Source organism: Falco cherrug, chromosome 1, assembly GCF_023634085.1.
Source record: "Falco cherrug isolate bFalChe1 chromosome 1, bFalChe1.pri, whole genome shotgun sequence".
NCBI lineage: Eukaryota > Metazoa > Chordata > Aves > Falconiformes > Falconidae > Falco > Falco cherrug.
In genome coordinates this window covers 97,653,216-97,680,251 of record NC_073697.1, presented here as the reverse complement: position 1 = coordinate 97,680,251, position 27,036 = coordinate 97,653,216, and the positions used below count along the sequence as shown (strand labels likewise).

General features: G+C 46.9%; 1 protein-coding gene across 10 annotated transcripts in view; it reads left to right on the top strand.

Annotated features, from left to right (window-relative positions):
- Positions 1-27,036, top strand: part of NCOR2 (nuclear receptor corepressor 2) — a 253,677-nt gene that overhangs the window by 38,026 nt on the left and 188,615 nt on the right. Inside the window, exon 1 of one of the 10 annotated variants that reach the window (XM_055710811.1) lies at positions 14,306-14,324. The exons of the other annotated variants lie outside the window; for them this stretch is intronic. The gene's annotated coding sequence lies outside the window, so the exon portion shown is untranslated. Of the gene's footprint in view, positions 1-14,305; positions 14,325-27,036 lie in introns of those variants that run through there. 10 annotated transcript variants of the gene reach the window in all.

Below are 27,036 nucleotides of genomic sequence, written 5' to 3'. Positions count from 1 at the left end.
GGGGGCGCCTAAAAGGACTGAGGCACCCAAGTGTCTGTGCACAGGGTCAGAGCAGCATGCTTGGTTTTATTTTGTACTTAAATAAAAGCAGCTCCTGAGCAGATGGAAACATTAGCATTTGAGCTGTGTGCCTTTGTGTTTTGATGTTGTGTCCCTGAGCAGCTAGAGAGACGCATTATGAAGTTCTTGCTTTAAAAGGACCTTGATCAGCGGTCTAGCTAGGGCAGCGTTGAGAGGACTTGGATGCCACTTTTTGGTGCTTTGTGTTGTGGAGTGCTGCATGCTTCAGGGGATGCCTGTGAAATTCGTTGCAACTCTTATGACATAGAAGAATCCAGATGCAAGCCTAGATTTGTAAGTTGTAAGTGAATAATGTTATCTGGCCAAGAAACATTGCTTTGGCTTTAGAGCTCTGCATAACAATCAAAGAAACAGAAATAACAAACATGGGGTTTACTTAGAGGTAATGTGAATTTACTTTTTATTGTAAGCCACAGAAGAACAGTAACTTTCACCTAGCGTGACCTTCTTACAAACTGTGGCAACTCTGTCACTGTGAGTGCCTACAGTGCATGCTGGTGGATGCCTGCTCAGGTTGTGTGCTGTGTTCATCACATTGATCTCTGAAGTGTCTTGGTACCTTACTGACTGGTCTCCTACTCCTTTCCTCCCCCAAGCATGTGCTGTTTCCTCAAGGCGTTTTGGCACCAAGGCGTAGGGAGAAGTAGCATTTAAAACATAAAGGGTTCCAGATGTGAGCATGCCTTGGACACTGCTGGTGGAGGAGAAACCCATAATCCACGCAGGTGTTTACATTATGGTGTGGCCACATGGTATGTGTGGGTAAATACATCCCAGATCAAGTTGATTGTTTTTGTAGGTTAGTTTCCTCTCTTCTTTTTAAACTGTAACTTGAAATCCACACTCTGGGGAGCATGCAACTGTATACCTGTTAGCTGCATTCCCTGCTGCGGTGTCAACTTGATGGCTGGAGCTTCACATTCTTAAATGTCAGCAATTAGGTGTTAGAAGTTCCCCTCTTCCTGCCAGAGGAGGCTGGAAGAGGCCCCTGAGAACTGTTTGCTGTAGGAAATGAGAATTGCCAAGATCCTCTATTTCTACGGAGCCTACGTGATCCCTTCACCTTGTGAAGGGTGGAATGATCCCGGCATTGCCACTTCAGCCCCATCCCTGGCCAGGTAGCAAAGCCTGGTCCTTCTTCTGATGCTGTGATTAGCCTCTATGAAGGCAGGCCGGCAGCGGTGGCTTTGCTGTGGGGCTGAGCCTCCTTCCCTGCTGACGGGATCTCTAGTGCTTAATACTTTCCCTAACGCTGTGCAAATCATTTTGTGACTTTATTCACAAGGAACAGGCAAATGGTTCATATTGCACTTGGGGGAGGTTGCATGCTAATGAAACCAAAAATTAGATTTTCTTTTCCTTGGAGTGAGGTTTAATTTTGAGCATCTTGAACACAAGATCAGAGTGGGGTTGTGAGCTAGACAAAGTTTCATTTTTACGAGAGCTAGTTGGAAAACTCATCACTTCTGCTGATGCTGGTTCTCCTTGGAGGCTTTGTAGTGACTGTGGTTATTACTGCTGTTGACTGTGTGTTGGCTTCGTGACAGAATTGTTAATCTTTGTGGCAGTGATTTCAGTCATTTTGTTTACCAGGTAACCTCAAGATAGAAGACGCTACCAGTGGATCTGTATCTTTCCCATTAGCGTAACAGATTCCAAAATGCCAGGTGGGGAGCGGTCTGTTCATAAGGGTGCTCTTCTAAATTTCTGATGCTTCAGACAAGCCCTGAGCATTGGTTGGAGCAAATTGTGTTGAACTTGTGAGTTTAGATGATTTGGGGGTCTGGAGTCAATTTGGAGTGTGAAAACTGGATGTCACAACACTGTTTCCAAGATGTTGCATGAGGCAGTGGTGTTTGTTCCAGGGCGTGCAGGCCGCTCACGAGCACGGTGGTGAGCAGCACTTCTGCACTAGCAGGGCACAAGGGGTGGAAGGGTGTTCCTGGTTCTGTGTTGCTGCCCAGCTTTTTATTCTCTCTCTCTCTTTTTTTTTTTTAATGGATGCTTAGAATACTTAGAGCAGTTTGATTTAAAGAAGAAATGTTGAACTGGAGGAATTAAAAAAAAAACAAACACCACCACAACAGAGGATTACCTAATTTCAGGCTAGTGTCTATACTGTTTCACACTCTCTTACTCCTGTCAGTCAGGGCTCTTTTTATATATGTATGAATTTTCCGAGACAGACTTTGTTGTCTAAGGCTGAGGTATCTTCCTACCTACCGCAGGCTATTTCAGGGATCTACTTGAGGTGGTTTCCCCTTTCCCGTTTTTCAGCCATGGTACTGCATCCCTTCTGATCAGGCAGGGAGCTGAGACTTCTGGATCGGTCCTTCAGGGAGCCTCCTGAAGCTGTGGGTGAGGGCAGTCTGAGCAGCTGGGGAGGGCAGGCAGAGCTGGGAGGCTGGGCGGGATGCAGCCGTCTGAAGCAGTCAGAAGGAGGATGCACGAACCAGCCAGTGAGGCTTTGGGGAGCTGGATCCTTCGTTCCTGGCTTTGATTTGGTGTGAAAGGTTCAGCTTCGGGCTGCTGACCTCCCTGGCCCTGAACGTGTTGCAAGAGCAGTTGCTTGCGTGAGACCTTTTTTGATTTCAGTCCTGACCCGATGTGTCATGCTCTGGAGACGATGGTTTTATAAGGACGCTCTGGGGTGATGAGTGAAGCGCTCTGATATGTAACCCCCAAACCTCACAGAGTATTATTTTCAGGTATTTCTTAGGTGAAAAGCACCTGGCAACTGTGTAGGAGGCTTCTGCTCTGACTGGCATGCACAAGCATTAACAATGATAAGTCTGGGTTTTCGTTGGGGTTTTTTTTGGTCCTTTTTTCTTCCTTGAGCTCTTTTGGATTTCTCTGCATGCAGGCAGAACAATGGAGGCATAAAACCGAAGATGTGGTGAATGCCTTCATCCTGGGAAAGGTGCTGAGTGTCAGGGGAGTGTGGGCTTGAGGCTGTCGCATTCCCAACCGCATCCTCTAGCGTTTCCTACTGAGGTGGGGCCCAGAGCGGTTATCTGAAACAGTAGCAACGCAAATTGAATGAGCAGTCCGGTTAAATAAGTAATGAAGTTAGCAGGGTGCCTAATTAAATTAAATTCAAAATTATGTATGGATGATGCCTTTCTAATAATTGCCGTAGGTTTGTCATTGAGGTACTCTGCACTGCCCTCTTGGAGGAAGTTCCCCCTTGCTCAGATGAAGATGTTTGTACCACAGAGGGATGCACTGTACGCTTCACTTGGCTTTGGCTCCTTCCTGATGCTCTTGTGGCCGTTGCAGTATTGCTGTTCTCTGTTTTACTGAGATGTATGGAGGGAGTTTGGGTGATTTCAGTGTCTGCTGCATATACGATTTTTTGGGGGTGGTTTTTTTGTTGTTTTTTCTTTCTTCCCCCTTCCTGCAAAGGGTTTCTGCTTTGCTCCTGCCCTCCTAGACCAGCCCTGGTGCTTATTCTTTGGTCCCTGAGCAAGATTAATCTTGTAGGGACTGTCCCCTGTCCTTCCCATCCCGCTGCAGGCCTGGGGAGCTGCTCCTGCTTTTGTAAAGCATTGGGGCTCGATGGCACACCTAGTAACTCTGGACACAGCGACTTGAGCCATCGCTTTATTTGAAAGTGATCTCTTAAAAGTAATCTCTTAAATTTCCATCTTCCTGGGCTTCTTTCAAGCAGCAGTGCTTTGAAGATGTGTGTCAGTTTGGGGATAAGCATGAGGCTGAGGTGGAAGAATGGTTTTGAAGCTGCTGAAATTGAAGACACTTGAGAAGACACAGCCATCACAGCCGGTGAAGTAAATTCTGCAGCCAGCATGATGCTGAGCGCAGTCTCTCGCTGTCCTGGGCACGGTCAGGCACTTAGTGCATTTTGAAGATGGGTTGTCAAGGCAGAGCTGGCTCTGGCTGGCAATTACTGACCTTTGAGGTAATGTATCCTTAATAGAAGGATGCGAGTACATCAGAGGAAGAATTATCGTTGTCATAACCATCTTTTCACCTCCTTTTGAGGACAGGTCTATTAAAGGACTGGCCTGCCCCTCCAGGAGATGCATACTGGCTTTTTCCAAGGCGATAGAGGGTGTGGGGAGGAGAGTGAGCCCAAATGACTGGAGCTCCCTTGCTGCGTTGTTAATTCCCGGTCATGCTGTTTGTTTTGCACCAGGGCCTGTGTATTAAGTCCCAGACAGTGTGGTCAGTGCAGTATTGAAGCCTGGCTGATAGCGGGGCAGGACTCTTGGGGACCCACAGCTGGCAGTGCATCTCAGGTGGAGATGCTGTTCTGCCTGAATCAACACATGCATTGCAGAGAGATGCCTGGGACAGCAGCTACAGTGATGAACTATGGAAGATCTTTGTCATATTTGGGGCAGGGTCTGATTCTTTCTTGTTGATGGTCTCCCTGGGACACCCCCCCGAGTGATTAACAGCAGGCTCTTGTGCCCAGTTTGTTTTCTTCGGGGATGGCAAATGGTTTGCAATAAGCTTTCCTATACTGCTTATCAGAGGATCTGAAGGTCCTTTGCAAACCTTTAATTAGTCCTTGATTTGCCTTGGTACCTTCATGCCTATCGGGTTTGTGCCTGAGTGGCAAGATTGGTAAGGCTTGTTACCCCCCCATCTCCCAGAGTGGAAATGTGGAAGGATCTTTGGCCAGAGCCTTTATGAAACTAGAAGAGTTGAGAAAACTACAGGGTCTTGGTGACTGATAAAACTAAGCGACTTGCATGGGTGCAGTGACCTGAGCAGGGCTCGGCACATTTCATGCACAGTTGCTTTGAAGGGATGCTGATCATTTTCAGCATGACCTGCTAATTATTAGAGCAGATGAACGCTTTTTTTTTCTTTTCTAAATCCACATCCCCCTGCATGTTCTCCTCTCCCTGCTCTTCCCCAAGACCTTACTTAAGCTAATCAACATGACACAAACAGCCGAAAAAGCAGTATTCTTCCAGCAGCTATTAACCAGAACGGAGACAGCAGGCGTCTGGAGCCCTTCAGGAGAGACTCGCCTGGTATAACGGATTGCTTTTAGCAGCCAAAGTGAGAGCTGCAGAATCAGAACAGAAGAAGTTTAAGCTCCTTTCTTTTCAGGTCCTAATACTCAGTGACCTGTATCCTATGATGTAGATTTTGAAGACAACCTGTGTGGAATTTCAGTAGTGATGAAGGGGGCTTCATCAGATATGACACATCCCTGATTAAAAATAAATGAATGGCAGTATCTATATATCTTTTGCTGGTAAGTTTTCAAAATTTCAAGGTGTACGTCTAGGGTCCTTCAAGGAGAATCTTGTATCCCAGATGGCCAAATCATTTAATGTTGGTACAGTGTCCCTCAGCAGCAGAAAACACAGCTCAGGGAGGATAATATTAATTTGGTGCAGAAGTAGTTTCTGTGGTTGCATCAGGCTGGACACATGGGTTTGTTTTCTCTCATACGTCAAGATTTTTCTTATTTAGAGCCATGGGAGGGATTTTTCCAGTGTTCTCTGGTCTGTTTTAGATGAATACTTAAAAGTTGTGCTTGTGGTGATAACGGAGTAGGCTGAGACAGGGGACGAACTTGTCTTATGAATTTCAGCTGCAGTGGTATGTTGGAAGGAAGCTGAGCAAACGGACATGATGTTTAAATAGTGTGTCCTGAATTGCTTTCATTTGGTTCTTATTTTGTAAGCCATTGGCTGGGTTTTCTGTCCTTTCAGAAATCAGCAGCTTCTTATGAAATATGGAGCTGTTTAAAAACAGACAGCAGCTGCTCCATCCTTGCGTCAGCAAGGGCTCGGCAGAAGGAAGGGGAATGGTAGACGGTTGTTTAGCTGTGATATTCTTCCCTTCATTGCTGTTGTCATATTGTGTTAACAGAAGGTCTGATCAAATATACACCAGGAAAGTAAGACTTAATGTTTCTTTGTTCTTCTGGAATGGTGCTGGGAGGGGAGGGGGGAAATGTTTGAATGAGACTTTTATTTATGTGGTTCAGATAGCTCGGCGTTGCCTGTGTCGGTGGATATGTTGTTCTGCTCTTATTTCTTAGGCTGTTGGCTGTATTTTTAGCTGGGGAAAGTCTTCACTTGGTTGTACAAAACCTCTGCTATGTGATATAGAAACCTCTGGGGAGGGGGGTAAATATTTAAGGGGGGGGAGTATGCTTTGTTCATGCTGACTTCCTAACGTGTTTTAAACTCTTCTCTTAAAATCTCAGCCAGATTATTTAAAAAATAAAATGAAAAATGAAGAACACTGTTGCACAAGAACTGGAAAGAACCCAAATAGTTTGCTTACTGTTAAAATTGTGACATGACTGGAAACATTTGGTAAAGAAAAAATAATTGCCTGGTGTATTTGTGGTTTCCTGTTGAATCTCAATTTCTAGAGGAGGTTGAAAAACCCATGGATGTTTCCTCAGATTACTAGATAGCATTATACCTTGTGTGCAAGACGAAAGCCCTTCAGCAAAGCATACCAGATATCCATGGCTTGCTATAAAAAGTCTCTCCCATCTGCAACATGACTGTTTTCCCCTTTTTAGTAGAATAGTTTGAGTAGAGATAAACGTGCAGTAAAATTTAGCCAGATCCAGTCTCATTTCACTGAAAGAAGGCTGAGTCTAGGTCCTGTCTAGGAGCATCCTCCGTGTCCTCAAGTTAGTGACAGGGACAGGGTTTCTGAGCAGTTCCTTGTGCCTTGATCCTTTCTGTAATGATCTGCCAGCATGGATTTCCTTCCAATCCAGGTGTCCTCTGAAGGGTGCTCCGGTGGGTCCTTAGCCCCGGGGCAGACCTTTTAATGATGCTTTGAAGCCGTGGATGTGACTGGCTTGTGAGGGAGGAGGGTCACGCAGTCATTCAGCAGGGGAGGGGCTTGAATGTGGTTAAATAGCTGCTCTGGCCCATCTTGCATCACTTCTTAATAATGACCTTGTGCCTGTTGAGTTGTAAAGCCAGAGCTCAAGAGGATCAGGTGGGAGAAATACCAAGGCTTCTTGGAGTCCCCCTTCAGATGTCCAGGGATGTGAGGGAGCCGATCTGGTATGGTCCTGGGATCTCTGGCTCAAGGGGAGAGAATCTGTCAAGGTCCGTGCAGGCACCCTGGTGTGGCCGCTTCTGTTCCATGCTGTGTGCGGCAGGGCCCTGGCTGCTGGTGGTGGCTGTGCCCGTTGAGAGGCACCACCATGGCCAGTTGCAAGGCCACTTCAACGCAAAGCTGGAGCTCCTTTTGAGGAGCATTGGTGTTACGGGGTCATGTGTAGGAGGGGCTGGGTGGACTGGTAGGGTGGCGAATGCTGCAGCAGGCTGCTGAGAGGCTGCTGAGGAACGTGATGGTTCCCATGCCCGGAGGCTTGGGGAGTGTCTGGGAGCTGCTGGGTGAAACCCTGGGCTGGAGCCGCCTCGTCAAGGTCAGCCCAGAGGATCACAGCTCTCCTTTGGCCCACAGCCCCTCTGTCTAGAATCCTCACTTGATCATGAAGATGTTTGTGTATGCAAAAGTATAACTCGTGATGACACAGGGCTTAAGGTTGTGAAACCTTTGAGGCTCCTCTGGGTATTTCTGTGGGAAGGGAAGAGTTATCCCTCCGATAACTTCCATGGGGAAAGAGTTAGTCTTGTTAAACACTAGAGGTTGTTTTCTAAAGCAAAGGCAGGGGCTGTGGGGGGAGTGTGGTTAACCATGTAGATGAGGGACAGGCTAAAACTCATAAAGGAAAAATGTATGTAGGAGTGCATAGCTGTGTATGACTGTATTACAGCTTGGAGACCACAGAGATCAAAATGAGCTGCCGTGAAGCTACACTGCTTTCAGGGAGCTGAAAACGACTTTTTGAGATGGATGTTGGGCCCACAACTGCAGGCACTTGTTGTCTGAGAAGATGTGCAGTTGCTTAAAATCTGTTTTTCTGGTTGCCCTGGAAAGCAGTAAAATGTTGGGGTTTTGGTGTAATTTGAAATAATGAAAAACTTAATCAAAAAGTGATGCTTTGCCAGTCCTTTAGCTTTCTGGAAGTCCCCCATCCAGTTTTGAATGTGTGTGTTTGCTCTTGGGCTGCTGGGAGTTAAATTTTCCTCTTGACTCAACTGTGGAAACAGTCTTCATTTATCATTTCCCAGTTTAGCTCCTGTATTAAAATTATAACAAGGCTGGGGTTTATTTTTGTCTTGTGTACATTTATCTCCTGTGTATCCTTGTGTCTATTATTAGTCCTGCTCCATTGCTAAATGGATTGGCCAAGCTCTTGGGGACAAAATATTGAAGCATATGACTAGTCTGCAATATCCCTCAGCCACTCTGCTTTTGCAGTATTCATAGTGGCTGGGTTTACCCAGCATTTGTCATAGCTTGCTTATTTTAAACGTCGAGGATGCAGTAGGCAGAGCCAGCAGATAAGAGATCTTAAATGGCATATCAGTTTTTAAGTGGAAGGAGGGAGGAGGTGGGTGTGAAGGGGAGGCTCCAGCTGAAAATAAACAAAACAGTGGTGTGTGTTGGGGAAGTGTCTGAATTGCATGGCCAGGGTACAGCCCATTTCTTGTTTCGCTTTTTTGTTTGTGTTTTGTTTTGTTTTTTCCTTGACAGGATATTTCTGTTTCAGACTGCAAATAAGGGAATCTTGAATCCCCTGAAAGGACTGGTGTAGTGGTTGGTTAGCTATGGACTTACCCTTTCCTGGATTAATTATATTAAAAAAAAAAAAAAAAAGGAAACTTTTGATGGGTTTCAGCCTTCTTTTAAAATCCTCGTGACTACCATTTCTACCAGTTGGTGGCTGGATGCCTGCCCTCAGATCTGTACCTAGCTTTCTGGCTTGCACAAGACTGAGTTGTACTTCCACTGTTCTCGCCTCCTGTTTCCACATCCAGCCTGAGCTAGCTGTTTGGGGTTTTTTTGGGGTTTTTTTTGTGGGGTTTTTTTTTTTTTTTTTGGCTTTCTGGGATTTGCTCAGTCTTGTAACTTGGCTATTGAACAGCTTAACCATGTTCTTGCTTTGCTTCCAGGGTCTGTTTGTTCATGTGGCCTCTTACATTTTCTGCAGCTCTATCCCAAGTCTTAGGAAGATGCACACTGTAGTAGTATGCCTTCCAGAGGACTACTTTTTGATGCTTGTAAAATTTTTTTTTAAATAGCCTGGTTGATGCCTTTGGTAAGGCCGTGGTCCAGAATTCACTGAAAGAGTTAGGGAAGACTTACTGGTATAGCACAGCTTGGGATCAGATTCTTGATGTTGTTTTCATTTCCTTCTAATTTGTTTCTCTAAAAGGCGTGATGAAATAATTCCCCCCTCCCCTATGTTTGGGTTTTGGGTTTTTTTCCATTTTGAGATACCTTCTTACTAGTGCAGATTTTTTCTTTTTACGGCTTCTTACCACATGCCAGTTTTGGGTGTGTGTAACCTTGGTTGCGCTTGGTTGATGTGGGCTCACCAGTCCACGGGCTACGCTGTGCTGCTGGGCTGCTCAGGTTGGAGGGATGCTGCTTGGTAGTGCCAGCTTTCGTACAGATCCTTGAATGAGTCGTCTTTTTCCGCCTCCTCCCTTGTGTTCCTCATCCAGCATCCTTTGGTTCCTATGTATGTGCCACATGCTTCCATGTTTTCCCTGCATTAGCAGCATTTTTCTGACGTTGGCGCTTGTTCCTAAAGCTGCGGCTTGGCCCGCACAAAGCTTTTTCTCTGCTGCAGGCTCCACTAGTAGAGGCAGGTGTGCCCAGTGTGTGATGTTACCTGGGGCTGGGTGTGTTTTTGAAGGCTCTCCTTGTGGAGCAAGAGGGTGGTTTAGCCCTGGCCATGCCGCTGTGGGTGTAGGAGGCTGGGAGCCGTGTGGCAGGATCAGTGCGCAGCACTGCGCTCCCTGAAAGGTTTGCTACTGTGGCCACATAATTCCTTGGCAGGTGGGAGAGAGTTGATCAAACAAACCTGCTTCCACTAATTGTCAGGCTTTTGTATTTGTTTCTGTGGTGTTTTGTTTTGTGTGGGGTTTTTTTTTTTGAACTTTAAAGCATGCATGACCGAACAGTTTAATTCGCTGTGGGAACTGCTGGAGATAACTTACTGGGATTTTCAGCAAACCTTGCTGTCCTTGTCATGTTTTTGGCGCAGCACAGGCAGGAGTGCCCATCAGATGTTATCATCTGAACAGAGATGAAAGCGCCTGTGCAGTTGACTGGTGTGTAGGGTGGCTGCTTGCTGGTGGGAACTGGTCCCTGATGTGGTACCCCTCCCCTGGCAGGCTTCTTGTAGGAGATGCCTTGGGCAGAGCAGAACCCAGGCACACGCTTGAGCCTTGTGCTCCTTGGGGATGTCCACACTCCTTGTGGACCTGCCTCTTTCATCCAGGCCACCTCCTTGCATGTGTCTGTGCAGGGGAGACGGCATGCATCCATTGCTTGTTAATTTGGTAATCTAATTTGGTAATCTTTGGGTCTTCTCCTCTTCCACCTGCCATCCCAGGATGTTGCTGTGGCTGTGATACTGCTTGCAGGAGGAATACCAGCAGCGTGGTTAAAGTTATATGGGCTTCATGGAAACATGGAGGGGTTTTTATGGTCTGCCAGCCTGTGTTCAGAGGCTGCTGATGGGTGATATTCCTGGAGACTAGGCTTGAAATACTGTGCCCTGTGCAGTGAATGGAGGTTCCCCTTAACTTTGCAGAGGCTGGCATTCAGCCCAAGTTCTTCTCCTGGTTCTGTCAGGAAAGTTGTCATGTTTGGATCCCTTGCCATGGCTGAACGTGTGTTTCCAGACCACGGGAGCTGCCTGAGTGGCGGTGGAGGAGCTGGAAGTGGCTCCTTTTCCAGAGAGAGCTGGAGAAGTGAAGACCCACCTTGGAATAACAGAGGTTATAACAACAAGGTTCTGGCTCGTTGTTCCAGCTTTATTAGCAATGGCCAAAACTGGTTCTCTGATGTATTTTTCGTGTGCTAATGGTGATTTTACGGTGGTCAAATCAGCCTGCCTTCTTGTTTTGTCCCTGGGCATGAATGGATTGTATTTGGAGCTGGCATCCATGCTCCAGAGTCTGCTTCATCCTGACACCCAGCACTGAATGCATCCTGGCCTTGCAGTCTGTCTAGAGGCTGTACACGATCAAGTGTACAGTTAATCAGTTTTGAATTGGTAAAGGTCAAAGATACTACTGCAGAAGGTTCACTTAAGAAAAAGCATCCTGTAAGAGGTGCTGTTGGTTATTTTTTCTAAAAAATCCTTAGATTTGGGCTTTGAGAGGAAAAATTATTAAACGATGTCTTAAAGCTGAATAAAGACGTTAGTATTGAATGGTTTAATGTCTTACAGATGCTGTGGGGTTGCAGGGTTTTATTTTAAATTTAACAATGGGAGTTGGAGTGGCTCCAGAACTGTAAAGAATAGTCTCTTTAATTAAGGGTTTAAGCTGGAAGAGCATGTGTAGTGTGATGCCATTTTAAAGTTTCAGCGGGGCTTTGTAGTTGTAACTTGTTATTCCCCATCTTGGATCACACATCTGTGTGTCTGGGGTCACGGTGGGGATGTTCCTTGTCCCAGGAAAGGAGGTTGGTCTGTGTAAGGGTAGCAAGGTTTCTCCAGATCTCTTGGCTCTGACTTTATCCTTTTCTCTTCCCTGTGGCTCCTGATGCCCACTGAGAATGTGCCGCACCTTTGCAGGCGTGTACACATGGTGCACTACACCCAGAAGGAAACATCAGCTTTGGTTTTCCTGAATATTTTTTTGTTTCCACGTTCTTGGATGTCATCTTTGTATCAGCAAGTGGTGAAGGAGGTTGTGGGGCATGGGACAGGAGACTGGGATCAAATATGGTGTGCTCGGGGAGGTATCCCCGAGAGCCACGGAGGTTTCACTGAAGTAGCAGAGTATGAAATGTAGCTGTGTGTCTGCGGCATTCAGCAGGGCAGGGCTAGATCCCATCCCTGCACAAGTTCCTAGGTTTCAGCTCTCTGTGGATTGTTTGCCTGTTACTTACTGGGGTGGAACCCAGAAAATTGGCCATTAAAAATAAAAAAAAGAAATTATTATTCTCCCCTAGAAAATGCCAGTATTCCAGGTATGTGTCCCTAAGTTCTCATCTGAAAAAGCAACATTAAGAGATTTAAGGTGATGTCACTTAACTTCAGCCCCTTCTCAGCTCACGGGACTCAGGTAGGTGCTCTATGCCAGTTCTGGTTTTCTCCCTTGCGTGTGGCTCTGCCTGGCTCGGCAGCAGCACAATGTGCATTTAATTAGCAGCAGCAACAACTGCTACTTTTGGCCACCTCGGACACTTTTCTGTAAGAAGCCGCAACTGCCAGGGTTTGCTGCATCCTGATGTGTGCTAGGACGCTTGCATGACTCTTTTCCGGATAGTTACTGTGAGAATTAGGTTCTTCTGTGGCATCAGGAACTGCAGTCCGGCAGCAAAGGCTGAGCAGCTCAAGCCTGACAGGTACCAAGGAACCTTTATGGTTAGCATTTAGTGTCTCCTAGTGTGTTTATTCCCATAAAATAATGAATTGAACCAGAGCTTCAAGCAGCGTTATCACCTTTGCACATTAAAAAAATCATAATCATGCTTTCTGACTTAATGAGTTTTAGAAATAAATGTTCTTTTTTTTGTTTGCCTTCTGGTTTTCAAGTGTTAAAGGCTCCCCTGGGTCAAGCCTTTTCTTTAGATCGCAGGGGCGGTGGGCTGCCTTTGTGCAGAGGGCTGGCCATGGGACTCACCAGCCACCAGTGCAGAGCAGGAGCCTTCGGGTTTCCCAGGGCAGTTGCCAGACATGGAGCCGGATCGTGAATGCCAGCAACAGTACCTTAAGCATTGAGAGGGGAGCTAACTGTATTTTTGTGGTATTTTTTAATTTTCTTTCACTTCTATTGTTTTCTTTGCTTACTTGCTAACTTGCAAAATTCAGCAAATTGCAGAGGAACTCCCAGCCCTTGGGGTGAGTTTTACTCGGAGCTGCAGTGAGCCAGCACATGGTGGTGGCACGTGGCTGAGCTCCTGTTCAGAGGTGTAAATGGGGCTGGTGCGATGCACCTGCTGGCCTTCAGGTGGTCAAGGTCTGGGCCAGGGTGTGGAGCTAGTGGGGTCATCCTGGGCAGCTCTGTGTGTGTATTCAGGGTAAATATTAACTTCCCATGATGGATGTTAGCTGCTCGTTTTGGTGGGTTTTGATTGAAACTCAGTCACGAGGCTCCTGAACTTCAGCAGTCTTCACTACACCATGGAATTGAATGTCTTGAGTGTCTTCTCCTCCTCTGTTTGCATTTTGCTGCTAGTCCTCAGTCTTGCTGAGGTGTGTTAGTGCTTTTAACTCATTCAGCTGCAGGATAAGCCCGAACTGTGCATGGGGCAGGTTGCCCTGCAGTGGCACAGGGTGTCTTGAGTGCAGTTGCTTCTCCAAGACATCCCTGCAATGCTATCCAGAAAGGGTGGGTGAGTTCTCCCCAGACTTGCTGAGAGAGGATTTATAAAGCCTCTTGCTTCGCTGCAGCTCTGCAAATCACACACAGAGCCCCACAAGCCTCATCACTGCTTGCTCGGGAGGGCAATGACAAAAATTGCGTGCACGAGTGTGACTTTGCTGTCTGTTTTCTCTCAGGCTGGGCTAGCTGAGAGAGCCTTGTGCACAGCTTGCTGGAGCGAACGCAGCAGAGCAAATGTACCTGCTGAGTAACAGACTGAAATAAAACCGGAAAAACCCAGACATCGCGCTGAGTCTGTGGCAGTTACTGCAGATGCTGCGCCAGTGAGAAGTCAACAAATCCATTAAATGGGAAATGGTCCCTGTGTGCCATCCCTGGGAAGAGGAGCATCGCCTGCACCACCCCCCAGTGACCCCACACCGTACATCTGGACAATGCCGTGTGGCGGCGCAGGAAGGAAACGGTTAAAGGAGGAGAGGTTGTCGAGTTGGGTTAGCCATCAGATAGCTAATATTTTAGAGGTTTTTCAGAGCTAAGCTATAAAAAGGCCGTAGCAGTATTTCAACTCGCCCATTGTCTGCTGGAAGCCAGCCAGCGTTGCCATGCCGACGAGGAATTATTACTTGCTGCCAGAGCTGGAGGAAAAGCTCATACTTTTGGCTTCAAAACAGGAGGGGTGGACTTATGTAATCCACTGTGTTTATAGGCTGAGACTGGCAGGAGCATTGAGAAATAATTACAGGCTTTCCATTTCATTTCCAGCTTGGTTTTAAGGCTGTGTGGCCTCTCTTTATTTATTTATTTTGAAGTTGAGAGGGTGGCTGCTAAAGATGCAGGAGGTGATGCGGGGATGCTGCTTAGGTAAGTACCCCCCACTTCCCTCCCTGGGCTGGCTGGGCTGCTTTTGTTTTGGTGGCGTTTTTGTCTGGAGAGCTAAACTAGGCCACAGCAGAAAGAAGTTGCTTTGAAAAACTGGGACTTGGCCCAGCGACACAGAAACAGTGTTTAGTGCTGGAGGCCGAGAAGACACTTTTGCGGTTGCCCGGAGGTGGCCAGCTGCTTGCCGACAGAGGTGAAGTGTGAGGTTTTGCAAGTCCCCGCTGCTTTGAGGTGATTTTATCCCTCCAGCCCTCCTTGGCTTGGGCCATTTATTTTTTGGGGGGAGGGTAGCGACAAGGGAAAAGGAGAAAAAAAAATATCAAGTTTTTTGTTTCCTGTTTCCTTTTTTTTTTTTTTTTTTATTGTTGTCTTGGTCTCATGTGTTGCTCCATCGGATGGAGAGGGATTTGTCAGTGTGATCAAAGCAGTTTTGCTGATGTTTCGTGCTGTGGAGAGGTGAATTGCAAAGTTTAGCCTGTAATTAATGTGGGTTTGTTCATCCCGGGAACAGTCAGCAGATGATGCTGTAATTTGGGTTTGCCTGAAAAGCAGTGCGTGGTGTGTTTTGACTTCGGTCAGGCTGGTGGGAGTTTGCAGCTGCTGTTTTTGTGCTGGCTGTCGCATAAAGGGAGTCATTGCTGGTAAACTTGGCTCGGGAAACTTTGAGGTTGGGTGGTTTTTCTGGTTCCGAGGGTCGTGGTCCTGTAGTCCTGGGGAGGATGCTTCTGGTGCGGTGGGAATCCCTTGCCTGGGAGAGAGATCGTGGGCTCGTGCTTTGGCTGGGGAGCGGGGCTGGAGAACGGGCTGTGCGGCTGGGACGTGAGGCTGAGCTGTGCTGTGCTGAGCCACACGCTGCTCCTGAAGGAAAGGAGTGTGCTACAACCGTGACTTTTAAAATCTCTTTGACATGGGGTATAAAGCTCCAAAGAGCAGACAAAGCCTGTTTTTGGAGGGGGTACGAAGAAGAATGCTTTGATATGCTGCAAACTTGCTGTGGAGGTTTGAAAGGTACATAGAAGCTGCAGTGTGCTGTGAAATATATATTTTTTTTGTTAACATCTTCCTTCATTGCATGGTGTCCTGTTAGGGAGTTACGTTCTGAGTCCTTGCTAATCTGTCTTTTTGCCGTTGTTGCATGGTGTGTACAGGTTAAATATCCCTACCCGTGCCAGTCTGCTCTGTGGAGTGTAGCCTGGTGTTGCTGGCATGCTTCACTTCAGAGGTCCTGCACGTGGGGACAGTTACCGTCCCATATAAACACGTTTGGGCCCTGACTTGAAGTACAGAGGTGCCTTAGCGGAACTGATGTGCACAAGGGGTTGTTGAACGCACACTGCAGAAATAAACTGTTTTTTCCACAGTTTCAGGCAAAAACTTGAATGGTGGTATGCTTCAAATCAGGAAATGTCCCTTGAAACAGCAGGATTGACTGGTGTTATCAGAGACACATGGGTGTGTTATACAAAATAATTCAATAATTATCCGTAATGCTGCTCTCACTCCTACTGCAGATGCTGTTGGACTCAATGCAAGTTAGATTTGTTACTGTGAGGCTTTTTTTTTTCCTCTTCCTCTGGGATTCTTGCCAAGATGAACTGTATGTTCTGTTCTTAAGAACTATGAGTAATGTATGTGTGAATCTATAACATAAGTAATACGAGTATATAAAAACGTGTGAGTGTGCAGGATTTGTGTATTCTGAGTCTACAGAGCACCGCACACATGCTGTATGTGCGTTCAGAAATAGGGTGCGATACATGTCTGGGCGAAATTAATGACATGCCTTGCAGTTACTGCTCACTGCAGAGCCCTGTCTGATGGCCTGATCCCAGAGAGCTGAACCGAAATCCCTGTTGCCAGCTACGGTTTGCCTATTTAATTGCCCTTTTGGAGGAGTTACAAATCGGAGAGAGTTGGAAGTCCCTCCCTGCACTTACAGCAGAAGTCAGCCTCAACAAAGACAAGAGGAGATGCTTGCACCATAGCCTAATGTTTCCTGAGTCGTCAGTGGAGCAGGGGGGTGTCCGTGGGTGGTGGAGGGCTGTGCCTTGGAGCAGGGGGTGCAGGGGTGCTGGGGTCCCACTCTGTACCACCCCATGTAGGTGCTGCTCTAGGAGCTGCTGTACAAGTAATGCACTCTAAGGCAGGCCTGCTGTTTCTAATGGGATTTTTTTTTCCTTTTAGATGAATAAAATGGGCTTTCTCTCATAAATTATTTTTTTTAATGTGAAAAATGAGAAGGTGGCAAGTAGCCAATTCCCCTGCTTCCCTCTTCCCAGCTCCGATGAGGTCATTGCCTCTTAAAGTTTATACCACGTGCTGTGAGACATGGCTGGAGGAGCAAGAAGACAGCAAATGTCTGTCTCAGGGCGGGCGGGAGTGATGGCCACCAGTACATGAAATATTAGCAAGCTGTAAGTGATGCCTGAGCAGGATTTGTGAGTGGGGAGGGGGCCAGGTACAGCTGTCTGGGAAAACCTTTCAGGATGGAGGTTCAGGTGGGAGGGGAGTGCCCTGGTCCCTGCTGGGTGCTCCAGGTGTCAGGCAGGACCTGGGATGCTTTGGATGCATGTCGGGGGTGGGGTGGTGGGCTGCTGGGTGGAAGGAGCATGTGTGTGAAGGGCTGGGCATGTGCTTAGGTGCAATGCAATCGGCAGTGGTTCTGGCGCTCTGTGGCTGAGCTTGCTTTTGTGTCCATTTACTTTTCCTAGGGAATTTCCTCTGTGCTGTTTTTGCAATGGGGTTGTGAAAGTTCATGACCCAACGAAGGATCTCTCCAAGACCTTTGTGTCCGTGGCTGCCTGGAAAAGTTGGGTTTTTTTCCCCTTGAACGCAGTGCTGGGCTGCTTGTGGATTCCTGAGCCGTTGTTTTCTCCTTGACTGCCCCCCCCACCCCCCGCCATCCTATGGTGGAAGTGATACAGAAACGGGAGTGCCTGGACCATGAGGTGGTCCTTGGGGCTTTCCTAGAAGCTGCAACCCAGGAGTGTGGATTTTGAGGGCTGTGGCCATCTACCCTTCTCCTCGCAGCCTCTGCTGGGGTGCTTGGGGGTGGTGGCCCAGACTGGCTGGGTTTCAGGTGGGGCACTGGCCTGAAACAGCTGTTTCATAGCTGCCATAATAAATGACTTACTGAAATTTTGTTGGAGGTTATTTACTGCCTTGTGCCTTTGCTGTGGCTCTGATGGTGGCTAGTTTGCTGTACCTTCTAGGGGTGGTCAGGAAAAGGATGCTTTATGCATCTTCAGCTCTTACTGTGGCACTGCTCCATCATTGTTCCGGGGAGGTGCAATGGCTGAGTCCATTCTGTGTGATCCCATCCTCACAGCTGGCCCAAAGGGGTGTAAGTTGTCAGAGAGTTTGTGCTGTAGTCCAGAAACCAAATTTTTGCTGCATCAGAAAGAGAGGAGTTGTGGGGTGGCAGAAGGTGTGCAAGTAACGGAGAGAAAGTAAGAGAGATGGACAGTCAGTCTTCTATTTATTTATTTATTTAAAATACCTTTTAAAAGCTCTTGTGCAAGCACTGCACTGGGTAGAAGCGTGGGTTTGCTTTTACGGGTTCGTTCTCCCAGTGTCCTTGTGCTGTAGGGTGCTGCATGCAGCCTTGCCTCACCTATCAGCCGTGGCGGTGGGCAGCTTGCTTCCACCATGGCTTACATGAAGTGAATCTAGGAGGATGCTGTGACAAGGTTAAGAAGTGGGAAGAGGATGGGGAGGAGGCAGTTGAGGTGTCATCTGCGACCTTGGAGGTTTCTGAGCAGAGAATAAACACCAAGGCTGGTGGATTGGCCAGCATCTGCAGTGCTTTGCAAGGACAGTAAAGATCTGAGAGGAAGGTCTGGGAGATGCTTCTGATTGCTGACATGGGGAACTAACATCCTTTTTTAAAACAAAAGCTAGCAGGTAGCTGTTCTATATATAAATGAGTACCCGAGGGCCTGAAGTGTACCAGTGTCAGCAGCCTAAAGCTTCCCAGCATTGGCTTTGGTCTTGGGCAGGTGGATGCAGCTCTGATCTTCCCTGGCACCAAGGGTGAAAATGAGGTGCAGCTGGAAGCTAGTAAGGACTTGAAGAGGGGTCCAGAATGCCACTGTGCTTTTAGGCACAAACTTTAAAAAACAAAACAAAAAAACCCAACCAAACAAACCAAAACAACCCACAAAAAAAACCCACCCCACAATAAAAAACTTCAATATTGCTATTCCATTGGAGCTTGTCCATTCTGTGGAAATCATTTAAGCATGCTGTTCACTGCAGCTGCTCTTGTGCTGCTGTACCCCAACAATATCTTCTGTTCGCTTCTTCTTTGTCTTTGTGCTTCTCCTTAGCAGCCTCGTTGATTCCCCCTCGCCCCCCGTCAACACAATACAATCACTCCTTGTTAGCCTATCTTGCTCTTTCCTCTTTCAAGGAAGAGAAGGAGCAGGGGAACCAGATCTGATAATTTCAGTGAGTAGAACTGTTCCCCTGAGCCCTTTATAAAGAAATAAAAAGGCTCTCCTTCTCTCTGCTTCTCTTTGAGTACAAGCACTTTACCCTCTTGGATTCCCTGCAGGCTCCTCATACTGCTAAAATTGAAACATCAAGATGTCTGAGGCAGCAGGAATTACCATCAGTGTTTTGACACCTGGAGGTACAATTTCTATTAGCTTTTATATAAAAACAACACCAGTTTTGCCAACAGAGTTCTCGTTAAATAATGCATGAAGACCCCATTCCTGACAGTAGGTATTTTTCTTTCACTTTCCTGAACTCTTGGATAATGGCTTAATTTTTGTGACCATTGGGGGAAAAGACACACGCTCTTGCACACGGAAATATATATGTGAATACACACGTGCTTAACTCCTGGGCAGAGAGTCAATTACCCCGCTTGCTAATTAATGTGGGGAGATGGGGGAAAGTAACTTCAGGCTGAGAAGGCTTGGATTGTTGTTTTATTTTTTGGAAGCAGCAGAACATAGTCTTCTTCTTGAGACCTTCGATGGTAAATGAGACTGCTTATCTGTGATAGAGGAGAGACCCTCGGAGGGTCTGTGTGCCCTCAGAGATGGGCGCTTGGTCATTGGAAACCAAAATAATGTGCCTTTTTGCCTGTGTGATGCTTGGCGTTGAGCATATGCTCTGTGCTTGCTTTTGGGGGAAATGAAGTGAAACAGAAGGGCACAGCATGTGGATGTGACTGCTAATAGTGAGAATCAAAGTACAGTTTTGACATTTCTAACCTAATAAGTGGTGCTGCGTGTGCGAGCCTGCTTATTTTCCTTTTCACCATGAGATGCTTTGACAGAGGAGTAAAGTCCCATTTTGACATTTCTGTCATTTTAACTAAAGAGAGAGATTACAGTAAATTGGATTAAGTGAAAATCTTCTTCAGATGTTTGTGGTTTGGGCTGATTTATGGATAGATGTCATTTGAACGTCATTCTGCATTTTTTAAGCATCTGCTTGATGGTTGCTCTAATGCTATTGCTGCAAATATAGTCTGCACCGAGGAGGGAAGGCTGAGCAAGGAGCAGCTACCCGTGACAGATCTAATGCTGGTGTGTGGCACGGGGACAGCAAAACACTGTCCTTCTCACGTTCCCAGCCGCATAGTGCCTGATTCTGTAATGGGTGCTTGGTGCTCATTTGAGTTCCTGTTATTCAACTTTGTTATCTTCTGCTGAAAGTCATTTACATTTTCTTAGTATTTTTCCCATCCTGGAGGGAGATGGTTCAGCGTGCGTGTTCCTTATCGTGCACTTGGCAAATCTTGGGTTGCCCGTTCCCCTGTGGCCGGCGAGGATGTTCTTTTCTGTTACGCTCATGCAAAGCCTCGGTCTTGGCTGCCTTGTTGCAGAGTCCTTTGCTCGCCGTGTGTGTGGCTTTTCCAGGAACCAAAATATTCTCATAAGCATGTGCTGGCTCACTAGCATTAGCAACGGCATGTGAAAATACTTTGTCCGTGTACTGATACTTCCAAAAGGTAGTGCTGAAAGTTCTTCCATTAAATTAACAGCGTGAGACTTCTTAAATATGTCCTTCATGGTTTCCTCTACCTAAGCTATTTAGAAGCTGCTGGTGCCATTTGGAAAGCTGCATAATCTCTTGTGGGTGATGATGCAATCAGCACTGTAATCAAATCTGCCAGTGATGTCATTGATGGAGTAGTCCAACATTGCCTGGTGTGGTGATTAGTGGGATGAGATTGAAGTCTTTGTAGAAATGGTGATGGGAGACTGGGAAGTCCACATCCCTAAATTGTGTAACTTGCATATGTTTTTATTTCGGGCACTATTTTGGAAAATACTTCTGATCCATGTTCAAAATCACTAGATTTGGGTCTAGGTGTGGAGGTTTATGTGTTTCAGTTATAGTCTCTAGAAGTTTATTTGCAAGTTTAAAGTTGGTTTAAGGTTTCATACCTACACTGGGAGGTGTAAAGTGGTTGTCTGCCGGCTTAGCTCCTGGAGCTGCCTCTGCTCTACGCCAAGAGAAGACAGTGCTGGCTCAAGGGAGTGAGAATATAAAAACTGCCCTTAATCCTTTGAAGGGGTTTGATGTCTTAGACTGTATCTGTATCGATTTTTTTTTTTTTTTTTTTTTTTTCAGTCCTGGGGCAGGAAGGTGCTGCCCAGATGAAAGTTACAGGCACAGAGAGGTACCGTCAGAAGCAGAGAGCATCAAATCCCAGCTTCTTGGAGTGAGTCAGCTGGTGATGCTTTGCATCTTCCCTCTGAACTGAGCCCCGCTGTTTTGATTTGCAGCATCTCAGCACTGCCTGGGCTTTTCCAGGCTGTTACTGACACCAGGCTTGCGGTGTTTTATTTTCTGCATCTGTGCTCCTCTGTAGTTCGTGTCACCCTTGCAGTTAAAAGATTTTGCCTTTTACCATGCGAGCATTTTGTGCCTTGCTAGTGACTCAAAGCACAATTATTAAAATATTTTCTATATTATTTTCTGTGATACGATTATTAGTGGAAGATCACACTACTGTGGGAAGATAAATTTGTAATCCTGCTTAGTGGCTGATCTTATCCTAGCCGAGTAGCTCTCGTTGCATAAGGGACAGTGACCTGAAATCATCTTTTTAAACCAGCGGACAGGATGCCTTTCCCTACTCCACTTTGCACGTGTGGGTGTGATACAGACTTTTAAAATGGTTTAAAGTTCAGCGGTTTTCCTTTGAGGTGTGCATACCTCCAGGTAACAAACCTTTAGGTTGGTGTGTCGAAGAACAGTGGTGTCACAGGAGGTGGGTTATTTTAATGCATCAGTCCCTGTGTCAAACAGTTCCCTGCATCTCTTGCAGCCTGGCTTGCTTTTCGGGACTGCTAAGAAGAGTTTGCAAAGGTTGCGTGGCACAAATGACAAGAAGGAGCAAGCGGAAGGGCTTGATCACAAGCCGTGCTAGGGAGGTTTATGAGGGAGGTAGAGTGGGAGCTTTGTGGGATGGCTCCGGCACTGGGGACGGGATTGGCTCCATCCCTTGGCATCACGCTCCCACTGCTGGATGCCAGTAGAGAGGGTAGGTGGGCAAGCAGGAGGGGAAGAGCTGCTGCTTGTGAGCAGTGAAGAATGAAAAACATCTGCTCCAGCTGTGTGCCTCTGTGCTTATTGTTTTTAACTTCTCTCAGTAAAGCAAATGAGTAACGGGCGATGCATTTCTTGGCAGGGACCTTGTCTTGTCGGAGTGGAAGAGATATTTCCCTTTCTGCTCAGTTGGCTTTCTCCTCCCAGACAGGTACAGCCCCAGGTTGAGCTCAGGTGAGACTGTTCTCTCCTTCCTGGGGAGGATGATGGGAATGCACTTGATAGCTTCCCCCCATCTCCTGAGAAATGCCACACTAAATATCTTCGTGTTATGAGCTCCATCTAAAGATGTGAGGCTTGTTCTGTCACCTTGCCTGTCGGCTTTCAGAACCTCTTCGTTGGAGGAGAGAGCACCGGCTGCTCGTGTGTGCAACCAAAGAGCAAGGATGTGAATTGCTGCTCCCAAGTGTCGGCTCCTCTTTGGGTCAGTGGAGCACACTCTCAGCTTCCCATCGGGGGTCAGACCTGGAACGTGCAGTTCCTGAAGTCCCCATTGCTCCAAGGCAGGGGTGACTGGTGCTGGATGCAGCCTGCCTCAGGCTGCTCAGGAGCTGCCTCCAAGCTGAGCAAGCATCTGAGCAGATGGATGCCCTCTGTCCTCTCTGTGTGCTCACCTGTGGTGGGATGTTCGCAGACCCCGGAAGGTGCTGGTGACGCTTCGGTTTGCAGCTTGCAGAGTGTGGGAGGGAGGTTCACCAGCTGTGCTCGTAGCAGCTGGGAAGTGTTATGCTGTAGGCAGCACTCTAGAAGAGATGCTTCCCTCATTTACAGAAGGTGATATCCTGGTGGCTGGCGGTGGAGAAGGAGGAAGTAGTGTTTTTTTCTCTTTGCTGTGGGTGAATCAGTGCTGTCTGTGATGGATTCTCACTGCGACAGGCTCTAAATGGGAAATCTCAGGGGAAATTAGCCTGCAGCTTTTGCCTTTATTAAATATTCTCCAGTGCCATCCCAAAGGACCACTTTTTAGTGCTCCGCAATGTTTCATCTGTATTTTTAACATCACTTACATGAAGCGTGACAATGTGTGGCCTATATTTACATTAAGGTCTACCTACAAATAGTTAAGAAATGATAGATAGTCTGTTCTGTTCTTCAGGTCTGTGACATGATGATGTCTTATAGGTAGATCTGAGAACCTCAGCGGGAGATATTGCAGATTATTATGAAGTCCAGTAGCTTACTTAGAGTTATGGCTTATAATGATTGATTTAGCCATTTATTAAAACACCTATTTAATGATTGATTAAGCCTTTATAAACTATTTGTGACTTTTAAAATGTGACCTGATGTATTGTAGCTCCATTAGCATCTAGCTAATAAAATACACTGTGGACCTGTAATGCCTGTTAGGTTGACAGAGATTGTATTTTAGGCTTTACATGTGTTGAAGTTTTAAGTACCTTGTTACAGATTGTTCTTGGTGGGTTTTAAGGTGTGTAAGTACAGTCTACTCCCTTAAAGCAAGTGGTGGGGCTGAGCTGGTGGTGGGGTGTTCACCTTGTGGGTCCTCTGCTGGGGTGGACCTGTTTGCTTTGGCATTACTGGTCTGTATAATCCATCATCACCTGGTACCGGCATCAAGCACCTCAATAAAGTGATCTCTCCTTGCTGCTGCTGAGGAACGAGTCTGTGTTGTGCTTGCCTGAGAGCAGAGCCCAGATCTGGGAACCAGCAAGTGATGCTCTTGCTTCTGCTGGGTGCCTGCGGGCGCTGTCCTTGGGAGCAGCTTTGACGGGGGTTTTTGCTGATATGGAGCAGAGCCCCTGTAATGCAGGTGACTGTTAACACAGATCCCAGCTGACTCTGCTGCCTGCTAGAGCAGGTGGGGTCCTGCACTTTCCTCTGCGTGGTCTGTGCTGAGGGAGCTCAAATTCATAAAGGCAGGAGGATGGATTGCTCTGGAGGCACGTGATGCCAGAGTTGGATTTAGCTGAGGAGGCTGGGGTGGAGGTGGGGAGAGGGGGAAGGTTGCCCCGAAAGAGGAGAGGTGCAGGCTAAGCTGTGCAACTGCTTCGTGACTAGAAGTGCATTGTTTCCTGGGTTTTCATAGAATCGGGGAATGGTTTAGCTTGGAAAGGACCTTAAAGATCACCTAGTTCCAACCCCCAGCCCCCCATACCTTCCACTAGATCAGGTTGCTCAAAGCCCCATCCAACCTGGCTTTACCTTTATTTAACTAAGCACCAAAATCTAAAGGTAAATTCTGTGCACAAGATTATAGGGGACTTTTTTTTTTAATCTGCCACCTTTGTCTGTGTATAGAAGCATTTTTTCCATGAACTGCTCAGCTTTCCATTTGCTTGAGCTGTACAGAGCTGGCTGCTGGGATGAACTGTGTAATGGGATATCTGAATTGCATCAGGAAACCTGCTCCAGTTTAAGCAGCCCTGATTTAAAAGGAAATGCAGTCAAACCAGTACAAACTCCTACGCTAAGAAATTAAAACTTTATGTCCGATGGATGTAACTTTTGCTCAGGTCTGTAACTACTACTGCTGAGGGATGCTCAAGTGGACAACGAATAAAAGCTCCCAAGTGCAGGTTGAGTGATATACATTGCTGATGCTCTGCCCTTCTCACTGGGCTATAGGAAGTAGATAAAATTTGGCAAGAAAGGGCTGTTGGTTTAATTTGCTGATTTTTTTTCATCTGTCCCCGCTCCTGCCTACCAAGTGAGTGTCTGCTGCACATGGTTAAATGATCTTGATGGATGGTATATGTTTGAAGAGTAACACGGTGCTCTTCCTCAGGAGTCTGAGCTTGTGAGACTTGGTGATGTTGTGGCAAGGCTGATGATGTGACTGAGCACGTGGGGATTCATGGAATGTGGGAATGGTCTTGCCCTATTGGTGGCTGATGTAAAAGCAGAAAATGGGAAGCCTTTTTCTTGGGCTTGGGCTGGTGGAATGGGGAGGTGACTTTGGGGAAGACTGAAGTTTATATTTCTCCATGTTGTCAAACAATTCAGCATTCACTCACTCATGTCTAGCATCTGCCTGTAATATTTATTTGTTTGCTTCTGGACATTTCCTACTAATAGCTAACCAGCCATGCTGTAGGAGATGGGGGAAGAAGGGGTGGGCTCCTGTGGCCCATGCTCCGTTGCTCAGTTTCCAGCCAGCTGTTCTGCAGCTGTTTGCAGTGCAGAGACTGCAGTGATTTAAACAGATGGGCTTTCCCAGAGCTTACCCCTGCACGGGCCAGGAGGTGGCAGGAGGCGAAGCCACCCTGCCTGCCACCCCCTCCAAGGGGACGTGTGGGGGGACTGTGTTGGAGTGCCAGGTGTTTCCGTGGGACACAGGTAGGGTGAAGAAAGCAGAGGTTTATTTACCCTTTCTGACTGCTTAAATGTTCGGTTTTTTTTTTTTTCTCCTTGATTTTTCTTTCTCTGGAAAGTTTATAACTTTAACCCAGGGCTCAGAAATAAACCGTGAGGGACACTGATGAATTGCAAGGGGGGAAGCAGTGAATTCCCCTTTGGGTAAGAGGTTACCAGTCAAGCCTTGACCTTGTTAAAACATGTTAACTCAATAAAAGTCTGAGTATTTAAAGACAAGTGACTTCTTCCTGCCTTGAGGGGCATAATTAAGCCATTCCACACCCCTTAATGAAGAGTTGTGGGAGGAGGACTAGGGAGCTCCCTATCCTGGCTGCCTAAGTCAGGAGCCTTCCACTGGGGTCATCTCTGGTCCCGCAAGGCAGCACCCATGAGCTGCATGGAGCTGGTGCTGGGAGAGCCTGGCAGTGATTGCATAGGAAACCCGCTGTTTCCCAACTGTTGGGAGGATAGCATTGCTCCTTGTGCAGTTATTGAATCGGTTGAAATTGTGGTCAAGTGTTTTGTGTTAAAGCAGACTGAATTTCCTGGGTAAAGCATGCAACAGAGCTTCATGGGGGGAGATTGTGTTCATCCATAAAAATTCCTGTCCAACTTAAAAATGGGAGTGCCCCTCTTCTCAGGGTTTCCTTATTTAAACATCCCTTGTATGTTTGTAAAAAAGTACATTGTACTTTTGTATTAATGTCCACAGAATGGACACTAATACAAATGGACACAGGAATGTGTCCAAAAGCACCTTCACCCCTTAATCTGCTATAGGATTTTCAAGGGAAATGCAGGAACTTGCTCTGTTTCCAAGTGGCGTGTTTGTGCCTACTGAACTGTAATCAGTACCCACTGGTGTGAATCCTTCTGGAGTTGTGGCTGAAAAGATGAACAAATAAGGAATCCTTCATCCCAACCAGACCCCAGGAACACACACACGCTAACCAGCTGTGCGGAGCAATAATCCCTGCTGCGACTGCTTTACACCTGGAGTGCTGTTACTGCCTCTTGGCTATTGAAAAAGTGCTGGGCTTCATTTATTTTATATTTTTCATGAACTCTTCACTTTTGTGCTGTGTTCTCCCTAAAAGAATTGCGTTTTCAAGTGCCTTTCCCGCAGCAGGTTTCCCTGTGAAGGCAGGGTCTGTGCTTGACAGGAGGCTTTTGCTCAGAGAAGGGTCTGTAACGTCATAGCAGTTGAGTGTTACCATGCTTGTGTGACTGTTTGGGGGACCTTACCTGCTTCACGGGACTGCTGTTGACTCCCTGAGCCCGGTGGCAGTGGGTTGTGGGGTGTGAAGAGCAGGGGAAGGTGGCTTGGTCAGCTTCGTGTTCCCTGTGTGGGCTCTGGGCGGTCTGTAGGGCTCCCATGGGGCTGCAGGAAGGGCTGTGCTTCTCTGTGCCTGGGTGCAGAGTCCCCACGGACACCACAGCTATTTTAAGTGAAATCCACCATCATTAGCTACTCCCATTAAAATACTAGGGCTGTTAACTGCAGTACTTTTACGAGCAGCTCAGCTGCCCAAGCAGAGGTGATGGAGATTTGGGGACGGTAATCCTCTTGGTTATCCCTGTGTAAGCTGTCCTGCGCCAGCTTGATACCAAGGGAAGCTCACTGCCTTAGCAGAGACAATTTTAGATGCCATGTCTTTTCTTGTTGTGGGTAACCAGAATTCATCTTAATTTAAATCTCAGGGCTTCATCAAGGTTATAAGCTCAATGCATGACAGTGCTGGGAAACATCCTTAAATACCCCCCAGATGGACTCTGGAAAGATTATTATGCTGTAATTTGT